At 33.6% G+C, this 19876-nt stretch overlaps 1 protein-coding gene across 3 annotated transcripts in view; it reads right to left on the bottom strand.

Moving 5' to 3' along the window:
- Positions 1 to 19876, bottom strand: part of HNF4G (hepatocyte nuclear factor 4 gamma) — a 121650-nt gene that overhangs the window by 22623 nt on the left and 79151 nt on the right. The window lies entirely within an intron of this gene.

The following is a 19876-nucleotide window of genomic DNA, read 5'->3' as shown; positions in this document are numbered from 1 at the left end:
AAAGTTTAATAGGAATTGCAAATTAATGTATCTCCTCAAATTCGTTCTTCCTTCAGTCTTCCTTATGTCAGTCAGTCAATGGTACCATCCGGTACCTAGGATCAATAACCTGGTGGTCTTCATTGGATTCTGTCCTTCAGTGTTCATATCCAATCTAACAGTAAGCCCATATTTGAAATACATATTGAATCCACAACTTTTCACCCTTTTACCATAGCCACCCTTATCCAATCAACTATAATCTTTCCCCTAGATTACTGCAATAGCCTCTTATCTCATTTTTCTGTTTCCACCCTTGCTCCCCTACTGTTTATTACCCCAAAGTGCTCTTGGAATAAGAAATCATATTAGCCTTCTGTCCCTAACCCTCAAAAACAGAATAAAGCCTATGCATCTTAGGCTTGCTGAAAGCCTTGTGTGATAAAGCTCCCCCCCCACCTCTCTGACCCCATTACTCGGTATGACTTTCCACCCTGTTCATTGTTCAACAATGTTGCCATTTTAACCCCCCTGGAGTCTGCTCCCATCTCAGAATCTTTACACTTGCTGTTCCTTCTGCCTCCAAGGAAAGTTCTTCCTCAAGGATGTCTTTGAGCTGGCTATCTGATTTCTGCTCCAATCTCTCACTTTCTGTGAAATATTCTCTGAACACACATCTAAGAGTCACCCCTCATCTGCCCTTCAAGCAGAATCTAGAACACTGATTATTTTTTAAATAATTATTTCATTAAAAAAATTGTAATATGTACTAGTCTGTTCATTTACCACCCCCTTTCCCTACAGAATATAAACTTCATGATGTTAGAGAACTTAGATCTGTTGTATGCACCCCTGTCTTCCAGCTCTCAGAATTGTGCCTGGCCTAAAGTACGCATCTAATCCATAGATTCCTCTTTTGAAGGAAGAGGCTTAAAAAACTCCACATGAATATATTTAAATATTCCTTAAAGGTATTAATATTATTCATTACATCTTTAAAAAAATCTGTACAGACTCAAAAGACATTGAATATAGAAGGTAATATATTAAAAATTATCATAAAATGGCACGATAATATAAACACAATAACAATTCATCATATCTTGAATATAACAAAAGATAAAATTAAAGGCTGTCATGTACCAATTATATTCCATGAAAACACACATATTCTACTTACTAATACTTCCGAATAGACAGACATTACCATATATAATTTCGTCAAGTTAAGAAAAACCTTAACGAGAATATGTTTAAGGGTTAATCATGTGATGCTATACAGTCTGAAGTTAGGAATTTTTCTTTTTGATAATGTAAACAAAATAAATATTAGAAATATGACAGTTAGAAGTGTTAGGCTGGATTGTATTCTAGATTTATGGAAAAAGCAAAAAAATTCAACGCTTGCTTCCAGTTTAATGCCATACGTACATATTGTTAACAACATTACTACAAAACAAACAAGTTAGACAACACAAAAGCCAGTTGTGTTAAATATTTATGCTAAATCTGTCCTTATTTAGTAATATACAGTCTTTTAAAAAATCATGATTTTCTGGAGACAAATATACTCTTAAATATTTCTAATCAAATCTAAGGAATAAAAATACTGACTTCCTAAGATTTGCATTACTGGATTCTTTTAATTCTTTTTGTGCTAAAATTTCAGAATTCATCTTCTGGGGATTAAAAAAAAATCTTCCCACTAATAAGCTATGGTTTACTATAAATATAATGAGAACAGCAGTTGTAAAACTGAGGAGCATAGATGAACATTACCATCCTGAGTGTAAGACACATTCTCAATCCTGAGCTATACACACACACACACACACACACACACACACACGTTTTTCAAAGTATTCATAATTACTAGATTTGAGGTGTTCTAACAATTATAAGTAATCTTGGACAAGATTTTTACTTGGAAAAAACCTAAATACAAAGTCAACATAAACTGTATTATATAAAGACATGAACTCTAAACAATTCATGCCTTATTTAAAGTTAAAAAGTTACAGTAGATAAATACCGAGCTTTGTGAGGCTAAACATTAGCTTGTCAAGTAGTACGGTTATAATATGAGCCTTTCTTTCCTTTCATATTGTGTTCAGTGCAAAAACTTAACAGCAATTTTAAATGCAGTTTCTCATCAGCAGCCATTGAGGACTGAAATGACAGGAGGAGGCAACCGGTAAAAGCCTCCAGCGTTCCGTATGTCCTTCTAAATACCACACAGAAAATGTACTTTACAGCCAGTCTGCCAATATTACTTACAACTCTGAGTTACAGTAAATAAAGTAACTGCTGAAACTGTTCTTTTTACCTTGACTGGCCATGACAGAATTCTGAGGTTACTTTATTATGCATAACTAGACTTTTAAAAAGTCTCAACATAAATGAGCCATAAGATTATTAAATTTTGTGAGGAAATTCAAAAGCTCAGATACGTGGTCTCAAAAAGCAAGCCCTGAGTTCTTCAGCCAGAAGACACGGTTACCACCTGGGAAGCTCAGTTTTACCCCTCCCATTATACTTGCTTTCCTTTATGTCTCCAAGCAGATGAGAACTCACCATTTGAATTATACAGAATCTGCATAGTTTCAAACTCCAAGGTTGTGTAAGTTGGGTCCAAAACTTCACTGTAATTTGCCATCTCCATGTCCAGTATCGGTTCCGATACCCTCATCATTGATTTAGAAACACACATACAAGTGCCACCACAGGCCAGCGTGTGTGATGGCTGCTGGGCTTTCAATCTGTGAGTGATAATCCAAAGTTAACTGTTACTGTTAACAGTGACTTCTGTGGGAGGAGCTGTAAAACTGTAAACTCCTCCACAGGCCATATTCTGCTCATTTTTTTCTCTTTTATGGCACACGAAAGCAATTCCTTGTGATAATCTTGGAATGCTTCATGGAATCACCTTATCTGAAGTGCTTAGTGGACGAACATGATTTCCTAAATTGATTCCCAGTAGACAATAAATGATGTCATTAAGTAGTTAAAAATAGAAAAGAGAATCTCTTGGGTTTCAAGTATTTGTAACATGTAACATGTAAGGGGCTGAAATCACATACCACATGTTCCAAAAGATGGGATTTTACTGTTATAAATTTGATGTCAAGACTGTAAGGTGACACTTAACATAAGCACTTAACGATTTCAATTTTTCTTACTGCACAATAAAGCTATCTTTTTTTATGTTGGGATAAAACATTTGTAATTTGAAATTACAGGGCTTTATGATATATTCCAGTAGACATAACCCTAATATGGCTTAACATAGTCTCCTTAACTATCTACTTACGAATCTGTGTCCCTTGAATGTTTGTAAACATCCCAAGGACAGAACCACTACAGCTGCTAGTACATTGCAGGCATCCTATAACAAGTGCTACAGGAGCAAGCCTTCATTTCTTGTGACTTCTAATGCTATTACATTCTAGGCACTGAACAGAAATGAAATTATCCCTAACGTGTGGATCCACCCATCCTCACCATCAACCTTCTGATATCGAGCCCCCACATAACACAGCACACCTTTTACACACACGTGACAAGGAACATTTAGAATTTGGGGAACATTTAGAAGATAGTATTCAAAAATTATGTTTCACTTCTGAGAACATGTTTTTTGATTTTATCTTCCAAGAAAGAATTCCCGTCACATTTACATTATAAAGTCAGAATCTCACGTCCTACGTTAGTTAAAGACTATGGCAAAATAATATTTCTTATTCAGTATCTTTTTTTTTTTAAGATTTTATATATTTATTCGACAGAGATAGAGACAGCCAGTGAGAGAGGGAACACAAGCAGGGAGAGTGGGAGAGGAAGAAGCAGGCTCATAGCAGAAGAGCCTGACGTAGGGCTCGATCCCATAATGCCGGGATCACGCCCTGAGTCGAAGGCAGACGCTTAACCGCTGTGCCACCCAGGCGCCCCCTTATTCAGTATCTTAATACCATAAATTTGGTGAATATTGTATCTTAGAAATTATTGTATTTTTCATCTGGGAAGTCTGGCCTCTTAAACTCAAAACCATGTGAAGAATTTGTGAAGAAAATAGTGGAGTCATTTCAGCAACCAGATTCACTAAATTGAACAGTGATCACTAGAATAGTTCACCTGCCTTCAAATTCTGCAGCTCTCCTAATTGCGAGGATCGTATCTGAGGGAAACATTTTAGGGACTGATTCTCTTTAGTGAAGGCTAAATGTACTTATTCAGTTTTTGGAGAAGCGGACAGGCAAGAGAATCCCGTAGTTTTCATTTGCATGAATTACTTCCCACTTGTGGCGAAGTAAACAGACATGTTTCCTGTGTGAACCAAAGCAGTGAATTGTGCATAGCTCACCATCTTTCTCGTCGACGTGGTAACTAAACAAGGCTGAGGAAGAGCACCCATAAGAGTGTCCCAACAGAAGGAAAAGAAGAAAAGAGAAAGGTAGAGAGTCATTCATTTATAGGACTCAAAACACTAAGAGGAACGTGGATATAGCTCAGGAGAACAGTGCTGTCATAGTTTACTATACTACTCCATCCCATGCCCCCCGTGGCATCATTGGATCAGGGCATTTTCCTTGAAGGGGGGAAGGGGCTACAGTTCATCTCAGCACAGATCCTCAAGCAGTTATAGCAATTAATCAGAGCTGGCTTTCAAGATGAAACCTGTTTCCCATCCATATTTTTGTAAATTAGTTTTTTCAATTTATAGAGTAAAACTTGAGAATTTCCAGAAGATATAGCAGATCCAAATAGCAGGCATATCTCCTCAAGTGGGCAGTTTGTCTTCGTAATGATATTCAGATGTGGAAACACCCACAGCATCCCGTCAGTCTCAGTCCAGTGAAGGGAAAACTCTCTTTAGGTTTTATGTTCTCGAAGAAATTACAAAGTACAGTAGAAGTCTTCTTAAGTACTAGGATTGGTAATTTACTGAACTGGTTCAGAGAATAAAATAATTAAAACAGAATTGTGAAAATGGTGTATCCATTCTTAATAGTGTATTCAACTTAAATGTGTAAATTGCTGCTGTTTTGTTGCACAACCAAGACTTTGTTCGAGTAAGTACCCACTGCTTGTGATTCTTTATTGTTTATTTGTATAAATCTCATACACTGCTTTTGATGTCTAGTTGTTTTTTTTTTTAATGGAGGAAAAAAGTCAAAGTTATCAGTAAAATCTAAATGTAGAAGCCTATTAGAATTTTATACTTTTTCAAAATATTTTATATATTTTAACCAACTTGCTTTTACCCACTTCCAAAGTATTCCCCTAGGTTTTTATTGGGGGAAAAAAATGTCTTTTAACACTCAGGTTTCAGTAAATTATGCAATGTTTAACTAAATCGTGATGAAATAACAAGAGCAAATGACATAACCATGCTACATAACAAATATAATTGACCTTTGATAACTATATATAGTTGGTCAGATGGTCAGGGGACATTGCAACATTGTTCACAATAACCAAGATGGAAACAGTATAAATGTCCATAAATGGACGGATAAAGAAAGTGTGCCATACAATGAAATACTACTCACCCTTAAAAAGGAATAAACTATTGATACATACTACACCATGGATAAACCTTAAAAATATTATGCTAAATAAAATAAGCGAGTCACATAAAACGATATTACACGATTACACCAATATGAGAAATCTATCGTCAAACTCATAGATTCAAAGAGAGGAATGGTGGTTGCCAGGGGCCAGGAGGAGGGAGAAATGGGGAGTTACTAATCAAAAAGTACAAAATTTCAGTTAAGCAAGATGAATAAACTATAAATAATCTGCTGTACAACACTGTAACTGTCAAGAATATTGTATTGTACACTTAAAATTTATTAAAAGAGTAGGTTTCATGTTAAATGTTCTTACTAAAATAAAATTAAACAGATCTGTGAAGAAAATCTAAACTACATCATGGGGGAAATGATCGACCTTATCAGTAATCAGAAAAAAAAGCAAAATAAAACAATTAATGCCATTAAAAAAAAAAAGGTGCCTACTACTTAAGGAAGCTAGCCTACCCTGAAAACTGATAAGTATGTTCCATAAAAGGAACTTGAAAATCTGAGTTAACCCAGGGAGTTGGCTAAAGAGAGATTAGAGTCTTTCTTGTATTGATTTTAACATGAGATAACTTGCTAATTAATTTCCTTATGACCAATCCCTTTTCTCTACTTCTGAAATTAATTAGGCTAAATTCAGAATATTTTTATTTGCTTAAAAAAGAGTAGGGTAGGACAACAGGATGGATGGGAAAGAAAAGAAAAAAGAAGAAGAAAAGAAAATATCACAGAGAAATAATTTTAGTCATGGTTACTCTTGGCTTTTTAATTATGCATCATAATCTAAGCAAGTATCACATTCTTAGGAATTTTTTGTGTTTTCCATGCAATAGTGATTTTGGAATTTTCATAATTTAGTATATGTGATTTTTGGAAATATGTCCACGGCATAAATGAACAAAATAAAGTTATATAATTTAATTGTATAAACCTTAGATACGTGAAACACTTATGGTACTTGTTTGCAAATTTTCAAATTAAAATTCAGCTATTTTCAGAAAAAGACAGATGGACACCACACAGGGAGCCTTTCATTATTGCTTTACCAAGTAGTTCTTATGGGTAAAATTAATTAAGGTTACATTAGATTAAAAGCTTAAGTAGTTATTAAAAGAACTATATTAATTTTACACCTGGTGATATAGAAACAATTACCCTTAAATAAATGGGACTCACTAAACCCAACATCCAGCATAAATTTATGAATACTTTTAAGCTTACTTCTAAAGGTTTAATTGGGAAAAACATCAAAAATTCATGCTAATTCCTAAAACAGTAATTTATAGCAAGTAGCATACATTTTCTAAAGTAGAAATATATTAACTTAATCTAGGTCCAAAAATGTAAGTATATATGATAAACTATGACCTACTGAAAATCTCTCTTAACAAGGTCACTTTGTAGTATATGTTCTGTAAGCTGAGCAAAATATTGCTGTTCTTTAGGGTGACACCATGGTTTGCAGGCAAAGATGTACCTTCTTAGCCCTGGTTCAGGGCAAATACCCTTGAGAGAAAAACACTATTAGTTGTAAATAAAAGGTCAATTTTAAAAAACACAACTAATATTCTTGAAAAATGTATCTCTCAGAGCAATGGCTTTCTTTCTTTCTTTTTTTTTTTTTAAAGACTTTATTTATTTGACAGAGAGAGAGACAGCCAGCGAAAGACGGAACACAAGCAGGGGGAGCGGGAGAGGAAGAAACAGGCTCCCAGCAGAGGAGCCCGATGCGGGACTGGATCCCAGGACTCCAGGATCACACCCTGAGCCAAAGGCAGATGCCCAATGACTGAGCCACCCAGGTGCCCCAGAGCAATGGTTTTCTAAACTGACATGTGAAATATGATATTTAAATTTCTTTAGAGCAACATAACAAGATGAAAACTACATGGTGTTTAAAGAAGACAACTCAATTCACTATTGACTATCCAAGATAATAGCAGAAACATTTCTATCTTATCTGTAAGGCTATTAACTCTGTTAAATTGTTCTATATTTCACATTTGATATAATCATTCCCTTATAGCATGTTTTAAAATAGAAAACAGGCTAATAAAAATCAAGATTATTTTCATGAAAATTCTTTTATGAAAATAACCTTGATTTTTATTAGCCTGTTTTCTAGTTTAAATTACATAAAATAATTTTCATGAAAGTAATCTGGAACGTTAATATCACCAATATTAAAACATTTCATTTTAAAGTTAGAATTAATAAACTTTGTTCTGTAATCTGATTTCTTTGAGGTTACTTTTCATTACCAAAAATATTATATCAATCCCAAAAGCACATTTGTAGTTTCTCTTATTTCCATATTCCACCTTTTCGAGTATGAAGATTACACAAATGTGATCCCTGAAGTTAGATGAAGAAGAACCATCCACATCAGCTCAGTGTGGTTTTCAATGTAAGGAAACCATTAAGTGGAGAATCTTCCCAGTAAAATGATGTATTAATCTAAAGCAAAGCCACCTTTCACTTTTCAAGAATCACTTCATTAAAAACAATCATTTTTTTCCTTGCTGCCACTGTCTTGACCTAACCATCATTCCTCTTCTGAAATAGAAATTTTGTCTCTTCTACTTTAAGGAGGGAAAACAAGCACATTGAAAAATTAAAACAAACAAAAATAGATGCTTTAATCTTCAAAGCAAGTTGCTATTACCGACATGCAAAGAAAGAAGTCTGGAACTGGATGTAATGATGGGATTCCATTTTCAAAGAGCTTCATAAATCCTTTCTTAAAGTCCAGATTATATAGCATTTTTATATAAATCAAAACAATTTTCCTTGTCTTTTTTTTCTGTCTTCTTAAATCTAGCTGACGATCACGCAATGATCAGCAGAACCACATAACTTGCTTAATCAAAATCATGCCGACATTAAAAAATGTCCATTATTAATATTTTTGAAACACACTTCTATCCTAAAATTGATGAAGAATTTTAAAATTTAAACTGAACTTCTATAGATTTTGTTTACATATTTTTATAATTCTCTGTAAAATAATTATCCACAGCTCACTGTTCAATTTATATTGCTTTTTAATTCGTGACTACAGCCCAAGAAACAACCGTAAATCCTTGTTTTAGATTCATCATTTATCTGATCAACACAAATAACTCCCATCACTACTAAAAAATGACATTTTATAATAAAATCTAATTACACGGGACCGAGATACACAGCACCTTACAAAACAGCTGAATTAGTTTAAAAATATGTTACTATTCTTTATAATATTCATGATTTACCTCAACTATTTATGTATTTCCTCTTTTCTCATTAAAATATCAGATTATTATTTAAAAGCAGTTATGTAAGTAAATGTAAAACCCAAAACTAAAGAAGAGTGGAGACTGTATTAACATGAAATCAGTTACTGTTAGGATGGACCAAGGGGGACTGCACAGCCCAGACATAAATGTGACCAAGAAAACATTCTGAGCAACAGCATAGAGGTGATAGGAGAAATCTGCATACATTAAACCTACCTTCAAGGTCAGTTGCCTTGTGATTCAAAACAGACTCTCCTTTTCAGAAGATAAGGAGCTGATTAGTACTAAATTATTAACTGGAATATAGATTATACTGGTAAGGAAAATAAAAAGAAGTCTGGATATAAGGGACGTTAGGATTCGACAGTCACTTAACTTCTGCATTGCCTTTTTACAATGGGCATTACCACTGCTGCCACTGCAAACTCAGCAAAGTTAGTCAGAATATTCAAGATTGTGGTGGCCCTCTGATACCAAGTTGCTGCATTATGCAAAATGAAGGGAAGGAAGTTATCAGTTTGGGCCAGTACCTATTTCAAGTATGTTCTGAAGAGGTATAATGTTTAATAAAAATAGTAGCAATTCTACCATGCTGAGTGCAATTAGATTTGAACATTTTGAACAAATGCATTGTGACCGTAACTTTAGCACCTGGGAGCCAAATCTATCCATCCAGATATTCATCCATCCACCCATCTATCCATCCACCCCTACCTGCATAAATACATACATGAGTTATTGTTTTTTTCATTCAAAAAATGTAGTAACAGACCATACACACAGTCATAGAGTAAAGAAATGCTCAACATTCCTCCTTCAAGTTTCTTTATATACATAGGAAGGACAACATATTAATGTGATATTTGATTTAGGTAAAACTAAATAATATTTGCCTCTCCATTTAATAAAGGTAGGTATATGACTGACTCAACTGAAATATTAAATTTATTTCACCTCCTTTTAGATAAATTTCGTTATGAAAAAAGTAATTGGGTTTTTGAAAATACCATAACAAAGTGTTCCTTTGGGGATAAAAATACAGGACAAAATTAAAATGATATTAATAGGTAACCTCATGGCTTTTGGCAATGTGTTGTGTTTCAAAATTAAAGTAACAGGCTATTATCACTCTCAAATAAGTAATTTGTAATTGTTTAATGTTTAACTTATACATTAGGCCAGTGATTCAGAAATTCTGCTGCACATTAGAATCATCTGGAAAAGTTTTAAAGACCTCAAGGCCCACGTTGCATCATATACAAATTAAATTAGAATGTAGGATGGAGTCAGGTATCGGAGTTTAAAAAAAATTGTAGGTAATTCCAATGTGCAAGAAAGTCTGAAACCACTGCTTTGAGCTGTTAAGTTACTGAAGGTAAAGACCTTATATTCTTTATTCATTATTTTATCTCTAGGGCCTAGAATAGTGTCTGCCACGTGGTAAACATTCCCTAAATACTTACTGAATGTATGAATAAAATACATATGCAAATAATTAACTGACACAGGTGAGCATTTCTATTGAGCACAGAGGTACATTTTGTAAGCCAAAGCACTTTTCTAATCTAATCACTGAGTATTCTTACATGAACAAAGAGAGAAAATCCCTGCCCTCATTAAACTTATAATCACATAATAATAATCATAATTTGTATCATTATAAAGAGATGGATAACTAAAACCATTTTCCACTGGATCCACAAAGCTGGACTGAAAAATATAATTAGTATCTTATATACTTAAACTTTGAAATAGCTAACTTATTGGTTTTCAGGTAAATAGAAAGAGGTACAAACCATCCTATTCACTGATTCCTCAACGACTGTCTTATTTTACACTGTTGTTTATTCTTAGGCATTTCAGAGGGACAATGCTGAAAAAACTGAATTGGCAAATAAAACCTTTGCTCTTAGGAGAAATAGAGGGTTAAGTTCTCTTGAGCCTCTGATCACATCTTTATCACCAATGAATTTGCATCCTCGCTTTATGTTGGTTCCTGTTCAAAGACCCCTTATTATATATATACATAAGTATATATTCATTATATATTATTATATATTCATTATCAATGTATCAATATATTATTATATATTTGTTAACATTGAACTCACAGCCAACAGCATTATAACTCATGCCTGAATGAAGTTCATCTAAAATATGTTTTCTTGGGGGGCGCCTGGGTGGCTCAGTTGGTTGAGCACCTGTCTGCCTTTGGTTCAGATCATGATTCCAGAGTCCTGAGATTGAGCCCTGCATTGGGCTCCCTGTTCAGTGGGGAGCCTGCTTCTCCCACTCCCTCTGCTGTGCTCTCTCTCTCAAATAAAAATGAATAAAATCTTTAAATATATATATATATATTTATTTATTTTTATTTTTTTCTCTGTAAGGCCAATCCCAGCCTTCTTGCAATTAGGAATACTAGACAGTACTTTAGTACTACACTTGGGGGTCATTTTAAATAGCATAATCACCAACAAAAACACAAAAATGAGAAAAACATGGCATTAAATATGTTGTGAAAAGGATATTTATTGGTATGAGGGCTGAAATAAGAAGGCAGAGTGTTGCCTTGTATGATCTCAACTGGGAACACGCTCATGGAGCAACTCAAACTTTTCACCAGTCATGAGATCTATGAATGACTACAAACGGACCTTGAGTACTGATTTTGAGGTCAGAAATGTATTTTAGCAAGTAAGCGTAGCTGCAATCACGGAACCTGCAAATAATGAAGATCCACTACATATACGTATGCATTGCTGAGGTTTTCAATATGCAATAAAAAGAAAGGCATTCATTGGCTGTGTAACATATTAATTATACATTGAAACAAAGAAAACTTCCTGAGAATTACAAAGTCCTTTGTAGTCTTTCAAATATATATATAGTTGTTGTTTTTTTTAAAGATTTTATTTATTTATTTAACAGAGAAAGAGACAGCCAGTGAGAGAGGGAACACAAGCAGGGGGAGTGGGAGAGAAAGAAGCAGGCTCCCAGCGGAAGAGCCTGACGAGGGGCTAGATCCCAGAACTCCGGGATCACGCCCTGAGCCGAAGGCAGACGCTTAGTGCCTGAGCCACTCAGGCGCCCCTCAAATATATATATAGTTTTTAAATTAAGTTTGAAAAAAGATACGTGACTATGTTTCTGTTATTAGCATTTGGGTTTAAATGTAGAGAAATAATATTAATAACTCCTTTCTCTTTGAGGTTTGTCCATTTTTGTTGATCCGATCTCTTAATGTTTATAAGTCATTTTATTTTGCTCAGGCAAACACTGTTACTCTAACATCAATTAGGGCAATTTCATTTTTCAGTGATTAATATACATCATGATAGCAGAAATACCTGCTATTCCCCCTTCAGATGTGGAAAAGAAAATGAGAAAGAACAAACAACGTAGGTTAGAAATAGGGACCTCGGGAAAAACGTAAACCATGAATATGTAAAATTTAAATAAATGAGTATTTGTAACAGAATAAGAGGGGCAAAAAATTGTTTTGATTAAGCGTTAAAAGCACATCATAATAATTTTTATGGTATTACTACTATATTTTAAATGAAAAGGAGTAAACATTAATATCAAGTAGGAAAAACTATATAGTAAAACTGTATAGTATCTGATCTGTTTTTCACAGAGCTGAAACTTGTACAGTTTTGATGGGACTCTCAAAGAGAAATAAATTTCTAGAAGCACACTGTCAAGGCCTGGACAGGGCCCAGAAGGGGCTCACACAAATGATGTGCCTTGAAACTGAAGTTTCATTAGCTTGCCTTGAAATCTAACCCCAACTTACCAAATACAATAACTGTTTTTATTTAAAATTATATTATCCTGACTCCTCCTTTATCTGTGGGGCAACTCCCTCTTTTTCTCTTCCTTATCCACCTCATGAATGTTCACTTATCAGCTTGCTGGTATTTTATTTTCTTTTGAAATCTCATGCATTTAAAATAACCATCACTATTTAGAAATATGATTCCAAATTTTTATTACAATGATTACTCCATTGCAAAATATAATTTTATATCCTCAGTGTTTTTTAAGTAAGCTCTATGCCCAATGTGGGGCTTGAACTCATGACCCTGAGATCAATAGTCGCATCCTCTACCAACTGAGTCATCCAGGTGCCAACCTTAATTTTTGATTAATCCTTTTCACCTTAGAACGCTTTTCTGTCCTATACATTAAAAGTTTTCCACAATATTATACAACTTCAATCTGGTTACTGTGAAGTTAAAAGAATAACTCAGGTGAGCCTACAGAACTAGTTGGTTTAGAGGTGAAATATCAGGTGGCTTAATCCAAGACTTTCCAGGCTTCAGAGGGAGTTTGGACATCATAACATTTGTCCATTAAGGCTGAAATATTAATGGAGAAGATTCTCGATATTGTCATTGGTTAGAATTACACCAAGAATATTAGAATTGCCAAAAATATTATCTCCAAACTCTTATTATTGTGAAACTATATATATATATATATATATAATTTTATATAGAAAGTGGAACTCATTTACCCACAGCAAACAAAAAGCTTTCCTTTCTGATTTTCCTAACTTTATCTTGGTGTAATTATTCTTCCAGTAATACACACACACAATCTTAACAATTAACAGCAAATTTAGTCCACTTTAATCTTATCAATTCAATGACCAAGTCAGATTTATCCTAAATAACACATTTCTTATTTATCCCTACCTATTCATTCTCAGTCTTCCTAATTCAAGATGCAATCACTTTCTGTGTGGACACTCGCTCCTTCCTCCCCCTCATCCATTTCATTATGTGTATTCTATTCTGTATGTAGGCGACTATTCCTAAAATACATATTTTATAATGTTACTGTTCTGATAAAAAAAAATGTAATGACTCTAACAACTTAAAAAGCATATAACATAGACACAAATACATAAGGTAGGTTTTCATAACTACTCATGATACAACACTAAGTGAGGAAACGTTTCTCAAGACAATCATTTTCATCAGAGAGACTGATCTTGTAATTACTTGAGTCTTTTCTCCTCACTGGGGAAGATGAGGTTGGGTACATAATTACAGAATGTTTTGAATTGGTGACTAACGTTTCCTTTTACTGTCTCCAAATTCACAGCAATTCCTTCCAGAGTTATAATCTTACCTAGTCATTCATATTCCTTATTGTACCTAGCACAATGCTATGCATATAATACATGCAACATAAATTTTTATTTAATGAATATATTAATAGAAAGTCAACCCACGTGAAATGTGTATATATCACAGGTTTCTAAAAGGTGCTCATATCCCTGTGTTCAAATTCTAACCAGTGGCTACGTGGGAGTGGATAGTTGCAAAACTTTATCAAGCTATGCTTATGTAGCTGTATTATACTTCAATAAAGTGTATAAAAATTAATCTGCTGTAAGATTGTATCTTAAGGAAGTGTTACTACTTCTAGCAGTTTAAGGTAGCCCATATAAAGTGTCTTCTATTAAATGTTTTCATTATATAGCACACAGCAGCCCATTAAGAATATTCTTAGAGAAGTGACCATTATTGACAATTGTATGAAAAATACAGAAGAGCAAATATATAGAGTTATTTTTCTCTGGTCAGTTATAATAAATTCATTTTGTTAATTAAATGTCTTGGGAAGCTTTTTACTAAGTTTAGTTCACTATTCAGTATTATGGATCTTGGGGAGGTTTTAAAAAATTCATTGAATCTCTCTACTGTAAAAAAAAAAGCCTTCAATAACTCACTAGTTCCTCATACACTACTAGTTTCCTGTATACTGATACTGCACATCGGAACTCTCCCATACAGTCAATGTACTCAAAGAAGATTCCAGGTACCTCTTCACTTCTTTATTTATTGTTCATCACTGGGATCCAGAATATTGGGACAATTAGTTTATTATATATCTAGCAGTGGGGTCAATGTGTTTTGTTTGTATAATTGAGGGAAGAAGAAAATGAATTTTTTTTTTTCCTACAAAAAGAAGCCATTGCAGTAATGGGATTTAGGGGCTACTTAGAGAGCCTATCGGAAAATGATGGAGATATAATGTTCAAATCCTTGATTCTAGAGGCTGAATTAGCATCTCGGAAAAGCATGAGAGAGAAGAAATTCATCATCCTGTGGATTCAAGGAGGTTATTATTCCTTTGCATCTGTGACAGAAAGCTGGAATTCAAACCAGGTCTTTCTGGTTCCAAAGGCTTTCCCTTTTTTCTGCCATCTGTTTCGTGTTCTGCTTCCAATTCCCTTTGCCCACCTATTTAAAGACAAGAACCAAACTCCAGTGACAGTGTTTCCATTATATAGGCATGGAGTAATTCCAGTTTTATATTAACTTATATGAAATATCACTCTTGAAAGAGAAAGGAAATATCACTTTTGAAATACCACTTCACTAAAATTTAGGTGGCATATTAGGAAAATCATCAAACTAAAGCAGTGGTTCTCAGGGAAGGGTGATTTTGCCAGCCCAGGAAATATTTGAAGATGTTTGGAGACAGCTTAGGCTGTGACAACTGGGAGAGAGAGAAGGGGGAGTGATACTGATATTTAGTGGGGACAGGTCAGAGATGTTGCAAATACTTTACAGAGTGATGATGGCTCAGAGCAAAGAATTACTAGGTCAAATGTCAATAATGCTGAGATTGGGAAATCTCGACCTACACCTGGGTTGTGTCCTCATTTAAAATTAAAAATATTTTAAATGAGAATCAATAGTAATAATGTATTTAAGCATTCTGAAAATTACCAGTATCAACCGTGATCATATGCTTGAGCGTTTTGGAAATTATAAAGAACTGCTTAATCATTAATTATTTATTTAAACTTATTATTATAAAATGAATGTTCATATAAATATATTGTGGTATACTCTAAGCTATACAGACACAGCCTCTCACACAGCATCATAACCCCAGTATCTCCATAGTCTAGTAGTAACACACACACAAAAGTTTGTTTAATAGGGGCACCGGCGTGGTTCAGATAGTTAATTATCTGCCGTTAGCTCAGGTCATGATCTCTGGGATAGAGCCCTTCCTTGGGCACCCTGCACGGTGGGGAGTCTGCTTCTCTCTATTCCCTCCCCTCTTCCCCCAGCTTGTGCTCTCTCTCTCTCTCTCAAATGAATAAATAAAATCTTAAAAAAAGTGTGTTTAATAAATGAACTAATATACTAGCATAACAACTGTAATTCCTGGGCAGAATCTTTTACAGAAAAGCCTAACAAATACAGCTTATTTTGTTTTCCACTGAAAAAAAGCTTTGTTGCCTCAAAACTGAATTTTAATAATCAGTTATTGAGAAGGGAGACAATACAACAGCAGGAGATAGAAGTGAACTGTAACTTTGAAATAAATATACAACAGACATTTTAAAAGACAGTTTTCATTCAAAAGATAATGACTGTATGTTTTAATGAAAATGAAAATACACTTTTAATGTACTCTCTTTTAATTTTCTATTTGTGTGTTTCTTCAAGTGCACTGTCAGCCCTACAGTCACTTACACCCAGTTTTCTGTAATATCTTGGCTGTTTTAGCTGTCAGGTCTTATACTCTCTAAAGTCTGGCAATCTCATCTTCTCTCACGGTTGCAATCATATATATATGAATACACATACAATAGATAAAGATATTATAGATATAGGTAAGAATATGTCATATATGTGTGTGTGTATATATATATATATATATATAAATATTATTCAGCCATAAAAAAGGGATGAAATCTTCCCACTTATGAGGGCATTATGCTAAGAAAAATGAATCAGAGAAAGACAAATACTATATGTTCTCTCTTACCTGTGGAATCTAAAAAACAAAACAAAGACCAAGCTCATAGATACAGAAGAGAAGAGACTGGTGGTTGCCATTGGCAGGGGTTGGAAAAATGGGGGAGCTGTTTTGTTTTATTTGGTTTCAGGTTAAATAAATTAAAATTTAAAGAAAGTCTTCAATGATTTCCCCCTGCTCTTAAAATGGAGCACACATTCCTCTACACGGATTACAAAACACTTCAACTCAGTGCTGGTCTTCCTCCTCAACTTCACCTTTTTCACTCACTCCTCCCCTTCTAGGCTGCAGTACTAACGGACTCCCTCGGTTCAGGGGTTGTCTTGCCTCCATGCGTATTTACATGGTTACAGCTTCCCTGTTTCCCTCATCGCATTGTTCTTCCTGTATAAGATCAACATTTGTTATTGTAATTACTTTGGGTTGTGTTTTCAGCTAGACTCCAAGCTCTTGGAGAACTGGTGCTTTTGTCTTCTTACAATTGTATCCTAATACCTGAAAAAATGTGTTTTCAATAAACAATTTTTAAAAAGTTAAATAATTTTAAACCTAGAAAATTATTCCTCAAGAGTTAAAATTGTTCTGAACTTATCATTTTTATTTAACTATTTAATATATATATATTTTTAAAGATTTTATTTATTTATTTGACACAGAGACAGAGAGAGAGCACAAGCAGGGGGAGAGGCAGGCAGAGGGAGAAGCAGGCTTCCCACTGAGCAAGGAGCTTGATGTGGGGCTTGATCCCAGGACCTGGAGATGATGACCTGAGCCAAAGGCAGACGCTTAACCAACTGAGCCACCCAGACACCCCTAACTAGTTAAAATATTTTTTATTTAACTATTTTTAATTTGTTTTTATTTAGCTATTTTATTTAACTATTTTTTATTTAATTATTTAATATATTTAGAATTTATTGGGGGATATGGTATAAGATGGGGATCTAACTTCTTTTTGATTTCAATTTAAATAAATGCTTTTATACATGTATATTAATTTATATAAAATGTTTTCATATTTATATATTAATATTTATATAATATACAATTTGCATTTTATATATAGATATACAATAAATCCCTGTGAAAACATATCCTATTTGAATCTATAAGATTAGCAAATGGCTCAAGTCCTTTGTCCAGCCCCCTTCTCAAACAGTTTCTCAAATTCTTGCTGGGGAGGGAAGGTAGTATAGATGTCCCACCCTAATCTTCTTACTTACCACAGGAGAGTGAGTTTTCTTATCTATAGAAGAGAGTCTCCATCTGGTCTATTTGTTACAATATTCTCTCTATGTATTCCTACCACTAACACCATCATTGTAGCCTTATAATAATATTGGTAAAGATCAGTATGGTTAGTCCCCTTTCATTTTTGTCTTTTTTTCAAAATTACTATCTCATTCTGTTTATAATGTTAAAAGTATTGAATCCTTTTGATAAGTTTTAACTAAATCAATTCAAAAGCTTCTGAATTGCCTACACATTTTAGTTTTCTTACCCGAAAACCTGGTAATTCCATTTATTACTTTTTATGTTTTCTTTTAAAGCACTTAAGTATATAATTATCTTAAAATTGACACACCTTTGTTTACAATTATTTCAAACACCATGTATTTTAAAAGCATATTACTAAATTTTAATGGAATTAGTTAATACTTTTTGAACTAGTTTTGAACTTTATTATAAATATTAAATAGTTTTATAAAATATATTTGTAAAAAATGCTTATCATTTTCCTTGCATCTTTAATTATAAAAGTCTTATAATATTGATCATTAGAAAAGCAAATTTTATAATCTACTGTAAATTGAAATTTAAAAATCAATTCTTCTCCTCCCCAATTTCACTCCCCAGTGATAGAATTATAGAGACAAAGGCTATAATAAAATAGGTAGGAAGGCAAGTAATGGGTTATATATTAAAAAAAGGTAATTATCTATCATTTCTATAGATAATCTATATATAAATAAATGAAATATATAGTTCATGAACAATAATTCTCCTATACAACATACTCGCATAAATGTAGAATTTTCTATACATGTAAGCTTTTCATATGCCTATTAAAATTTTTAGCCCAAATAAAACTGTAAAGTTAAACCATCAAGACATGAATATAATTCCACATTGATACATGGAGACCAATCTCATTTTTAATCACCGAATAAAATTATTTTTGCCAAAAAGATATTTCAGTTGTTCCCACCTAAGCTCCTGTGTGGCCTTGCATCCTACCAAAAAATTGGCAAAATTGGATGGGGAAAATAATCCTTACAGATTATCTCTTGATATTATATAGGAGAAGAAAAGTCAAATTTGGGAAAAGGCAGTGCACAAGCAGCATGTTCGGAAAATATTTAGGAACCATAGTTAAGTGTTAGTGAGGCAGTTCAATCATGAAACCTACTAACTTTGAATTAAAAGGAGGTCAAAGGGAATGATATTCTAGTAATCAAGATATATATATATATATATGCTCCCTTGTAGGAATTAAAGGATAGGAGAATGAGGTGGCTTGTTAATTATTTTCTCTGATTAGGTTACCTATTTATCCCCATGTACATTTAAATATTAATCAGAGATCCACTTTAGTACAGTGTTATTCAAAAGGATAAAATGAGGGAAGAGTTCAAGTACAAGATAAACAGGCACTTAAAATGGAAGATAAGAGTTCCCTGCATACTGAACCTAGTATTTAATAGCTACTAAAGCTGCTTGTAAATTTTATGATAGATTTTATTTTTGCTATCTTTAACTTTTATGTTTAAGAAATTAGTATTTGTTTGAACTTTCAATTCAGATTTTTACATAAAAATCACTAAATCTACTTTCAGACCTATTCAACTTTCAAGCTCTACGGTTACTAATGCATTAGAAGATATATACCCTGTGGTAGAAAGAAAGGATGCAACTCCTGTAACAGATGCCTGATCTTGAATTACTTACACAATCATTTTTAAAAGCACACCCACATTTTTAAAATGCAGAACACTTTCATTTTCATTAAGAGAGAAAAATCACTAAACTCACCAATCTGAAAAGTACAATTTTACCTCCTCTGGGGATGTCTTTTCCCAATTAAAAAAAAGCAGTAATTAAAATGCACCGTGTTAGTTATTACAAGCAGACTGTCAAGGGTCATTCCACTTATATCACTGAGTAGCAAGCAGAGTTAATTATTTAGAGTCTGTGTATCTACAAAATATTTAAAACGTAACAGAGTTAAACGAATTCATCAGA

The sequence above is a fragment of the Ailuropoda melanoleuca genome, chromosome 9 (genome assembly GCF_002007445.2).
Source record: "Ailuropoda melanoleuca isolate Jingjing chromosome 9, ASM200744v2, whole genome shotgun sequence".
NCBI classification, from domain to species: domain Eukaryota; kingdom Metazoa; phylum Chordata; class Mammalia; order Carnivora; family Ursidae; genus Ailuropoda; species Ailuropoda melanoleuca.
The sequence above is the reverse complement of the archived record's forward strand: the minus strand, read 5'-3'. Positions and strand labels throughout refer to the sequence as shown.